General features: G+C 34.5%; 1 long non-coding RNA gene and 1 pseudogene across 1 annotated transcript; one reads left to right on the plus strand and one right to left on the minus strand.

Annotated features, from left to right (window-relative positions):
* Window positions 1–17: 17 nt before the first annotated feature.
* On the plus strand, window positions 18–1087 carry LOC110226337. Its single transcript, XR_002330401.1, has 2 exons — window positions 18–657; window positions 825–1087. It is a non-coding gene; the product is annotated as an uncharacterized LOC110226337 (long non-coding RNA).
* Window positions 1088–1718: 631 nt separating this feature from the next.
* The window catches only part of LOC9298932, a 6171-nt pseudogene continuing 2988 nt past the window's right edge, over window positions 1719–4901 (minus strand).

Raw genomic sequence — 4901 nt, forward strand, 5'->3', positions numbered from 1 at the left:
TAGATAATTAAGGGGGTGTGTTATAAAATGGTAATTATCCATTACGGATCATTATCCACTTCCTCTCTTATCTATTGTTTACTTAGCATGGAAGTAGCTTGATCACCAAGTTTTTATTCCCCTATATATATGTTGCTTTGTACGAAGGATTGGTAATAAGAATGAGAGAGAAGTTGAGTCATTGTTCCACTTGCTCTTCCTCTCTACGTTTTCCATCTCTTTTAATTATTGCTCATACACATATCATATAATAATAATATATATATTTGCGTTATATTTTATAGAGAAAACTAACGTTTCTACCATACACAGTACATGCTCTTAGCAAAAATACCACTTTTTTCATTTCTCTTCTTCTATACCACTTTCTGTAAATGGAAAAGTCCATTTTACCATCCACATAAACAAAAGTATGATTTTTTTTTATTAATTCATTTTCTTCTTTTCTTCTTTCGTTGCTATCTTCTTCCTCCATCTTCTCTCTCACACTCTTCAATATATGTCCAACTCAAATCTAGAAGAACGGAAAAGAAGATAAGAGATGTGGTTCCGTTGACTACGATGTCACCGGCGGAGCTCCTTAACGTCGCCGCCGTGATATGGTTTAATTGACTAAGATATCACCGTCAAATTTCGTCAACGCCGTTGTCGCTATTAGTAAGTCAAGATCTTCTCGTTGTCTTCTTCCACTTCTTTACATCCTAAGATCTAGTAATCTTTCATTGGAAAACTTAGATCTTTGAATTTTGATGTTTTCATGAATATATTGTATCTTTGAATTCGTGGACCAATTGTTAACAATGATGCTCTAATTTTGTCTATAGGTGGAAAAGATGAATTCTAGGAATAGGATCGTCGACAGAAGGGCTGAAATTTTTAGTTTCAATGGACAAAATTAAGATAAGATGACTTAGGTCGTATGTGACTAGTCAAAATTGTATGTTTTTTTGTCCATTATATTTTTTGGTCCACGCATCATATATGTTATGGTCCTTGTTGATTATATTTCTGTTTTGTTACATAATCTTGTCCATTTTCTTAATTTGTAATGATGACATAGTTTTGTTAATAAATGTTGTCCACAACTTTCGTATGTATAGCAAATACAAAATATGTTTCAACTTACGTAATTTTTTTTGTGTTGGTCAAATAAATATTTAGAAAAAGATTATTCAAAAGCAAAGTCAATTTTTACTTTGCCATCATTACATCAGGTCTCGTTTCTGACGTCATCGTTTTCTCTTCAAAACAAAGAGAAGGGTAATTTCGTCACACCGTGTCCTCTCTACCACACAAATATGGTAGTTTAGAAAAGATTTTGAGAAAGTAGTAGATTCAGTAAGGGACCCACCAAAATGTGGTAGAAAGGAAAATAATCCCTATTTTATAACATCGATATCGTTCCTTATTCAGCTCTCCTTGTGTCAAACATTGACCTTCATACACTTTGAGTCAACGTATTATGTATTCTTCTTAAGTACCAATTATAGTCCATAATATCTCTCAATCGTTTTAAGAAGAAATTGTAGATCTATTCTATTTGTAGTTTCCTATGTAATTTTTTGTATAAACTATTGTACCTCAATCATTTCAATATATTGAAATCATCATATTTTCAACGTACATTTTTCTTTTTTTTGCTTGGTTGGTTGTAGAGACAACCTTATGTCGTCTCTGCTGTCCTTTCCCAAATTGTTTTTAAACCATCGACAAAGGGGTGATCACAAGAATCTCCAAATAATTATCGAGTACACAATGGTTTAATTCAGAGTGAACTATACAATTCCGGTTCGAGTCGAGGCATTACAACAACTTCGACCGGGTTAATCTTTGGCAAGGCTAAACCAGGCCCTTCAGCCATATCCACTGGTTCATCAGACACTTTGCGTAACTCAAAGCCTTGAAGCATTCGAGCCAACACGAAGTGTACAACTCTTAGACCAAGATTGACCCCCGGACACGACCTTCTTCCCGAACCGAAAGGAATGTATCCAAAGTCGCTCTTTTCACATTGTGATTTCTCCTCCATGAACCTCTCAGGCTCAAAGGCTTGGGGGTCAGGCCAGATCTTGGGATCCCTATGAAGTTTCCAAATGTTGGCGAGCAAGCGTGTGCCTTTCTTAACACGGTATCCTCCCACGAAACAATCTTCCCGTGCTTCACGGATTCCTGATCATTCATCATTTTATATAACCAAATGGGTTTAATATTTACAAGATTAATAAGGTCATGTAATAAGAAATTTAAAGAAAATTAAGATTCTTTGATTTGTGACCTGTAAGAGGAGCGGGCGGGTAAAGTCGGTGAGTTTCCTTAACAATAGCTTGTAGGTACTTAAGGTTTTGTAAGTCGGATTCTTCAACCCATCTACCTTTCCCGACACAATTGTCAATTTCTTCTTGTGCTGCTTTTAAAGTAGCAGGATTGTTGAGTAGTAGCGATACTGCCCATGTCAAAGTGATGGATGTGCTGTCTGATCCCGTTAATGTGAGAGCCTACAACCAGAAACCGAACATTTATGTTAGTAGACTTTCATTTCAAACAATGAGTGAATTAAATCATATTTCTCGTATACCAGAGCACCTCCAACGGTGATTTCTAACTGAGGTTCTTAAGATTAAATAATAAAAAGTAATAGAAACATAAGAGAGAAGGAAAAGAAGGAAACATGTGACATGTGACATTATATAGCTGGTCAATTTCTTTATATATAATCAAAAACTAGATAACAACCAACACTATATGCGGGATAAAACAATTATTAACCAATTTTAATATATTAATGATATTGAAGGTGTTCGATTTTTATATTATTAGATAGATAAACAGTGGTATATTAATGATTATCAAGATTAGTGAAATCTTCATTTATGTTTATCATAATTTATGATATATATCTTGATATATTAATCAATATACAAAATATTAGGTACTCCATTTTGTATAGATTTGTATATAATAATTGCATATTTTAATTGTATTTTCGTTTTAATTAATTGTATTTTCGTTTTAATTAATTGAGTAAAATAAAAAAAAAACATAAATTAAGTGGAAAAAAATAAATATAAATAAAATTAATGGCAAAATTTGTAAATATCTTAATAAATGTTGGGTTTTTTATTAAATAGATTGAAAAGCCATGTGAGAACGACACGTCAGCATGACATTTTTGTTAATCACACATAAAGATAAGATTATTTTTAAAAAATGTTTCTCAATTAATATATTTTTTTCTTAATTTCTCAATTAATTGAGAAATATTAATTGTTTCTCAATTAATATATAAAGGATAATTAAATTATATTGAAATAATTAAATTAATATAGATAAAAAAAATTGAGAAGAGTTCTTAGGTTGGGAATGCTCTTAGTTCATAATTAATTGTTTGTGAGATTATCTAACATATATCAAAATTAATGGGAGTATAGTGAAAATATGCATACCAAAATTGTTGCCTTCACAATGACATCGCGTACATGTCCACTTATCACAATATCTTCTGGTAAGATGTCGAGTAGTAGATCCATGATTGTTCTTTCTTGATCCTTCTCATTTCTTGATCTCTTCTTGAGATGTTCTTGGAGCCACTTGGTGTTGACTGAGTCAAGCTCCATAAATAATCTCTTCATTTGAGAAATTTTTGCAAAATCCAACCATCCCAGCCATGGAATAACGTCGCCTATCATAGGAATCACGGCCAAGTACTCGCAGTGCCGGCCTTGACTACAAGCAGGGCAAGCTACAGCTTGCGGCCGATAATTGTTCATATATTAATTCGGCCACATATTTTCCAAAAAGTCATTGGTTCTGCTGGTTAAAGTGTGTTGGGAACTAACATCTCAATCTTTACTATAGAAGTTCCACCACTCCCTTTGTATAGGTGTTTGATCAACGTGTTTACTTCTGAAGAACGAATGTGACCAAGCATCTCTATACTCTGGTTTGAGAATAGATGGACGGTGGCAATCTTACGTAACTCACGCCAATAGTCTCCATAGGGAGCCAGTGTTAGACTTGCATTGTTGTAGCCTATGAAGATGTAGCTGCAGTCTGATTAAGTTGTTGAATGAGTCAAGAAGTAATACAAGAGTTTGTCTGATGGAGTTGCTGAATGATTCAAGAAGTAAGTCAAGATGCGACTGTTTTTGTTGAGTGTCGGTTTCTAGAAGGTTTGAGAAGATATGTTTGGAGCGTGTTTAGAGGATGAATCACAAAGGAAAAAGGACTTAAAGAGATTTGGAAGACTTGATGAAAGTGGAGTTTGGTGAGAAAAAGGAAAAGTATAAAAGGAAATTTACTTTTTCTTATGGAAATTGGAAATCTTCTCCTATGGTGATTAGGAAATCGTTTTGGCTATATAAGGAGGAGCTGAGGACGTCTTTGAGAAGGAAGAGAGCTGAGGCATAGAGACAAATCTTTGAGAGCTTTCTAAGGGTGTGTGCAACATAGTTTTGCGGTTTTGTGCAACTTAGTTTTGGCGGGTTTGTGCTTGTGTGATCAAGAGGTTTTGTTTTTGAAGTCTAGGCTCAAGGGGAGTTTAGCTCAGGGTTAGGTTATCCTGATTAAATCTAGACTCAAGGGGGAGTTTAGTTAAGGGTAGAGATTATCCTTAAGGTTTCACGTTATAGAAGGGAGCGGTAAATCAAGAGGGTTGTGCTTGTTTTACGCGTTTGCGAATTGGTTGTAATTTGCTTTCTTGTTCTAGTGGAATCGAAATCTGGACGTGGTCCCAGGGAGTAGGAAAAACCGAACCTCGTTAACAAATTTCTTGTCTCATTTACTTTCTACAATTTATCGTACCTCATCCGCACTTACAATTGGTATCAGAGCGGGTTCTCGATAGAGATTTAGTCTTGTTTTGGGTAGATCAGGGTGAGGTTCAGGAGATTGTCAGAAGATAT

This window comes from Arabidopsis lyrata, assembly GCF_000004255.2.
Source record: "Arabidopsis lyrata subsp. lyrata unplaced genomic scaffold ARALYscaffold_123, whole genome shotgun sequence".
Lineage (NCBI taxonomy): Eukaryota > Viridiplantae > Streptophyta > Magnoliopsida > Brassicales > Brassicaceae > Arabidopsis > Arabidopsis lyrata.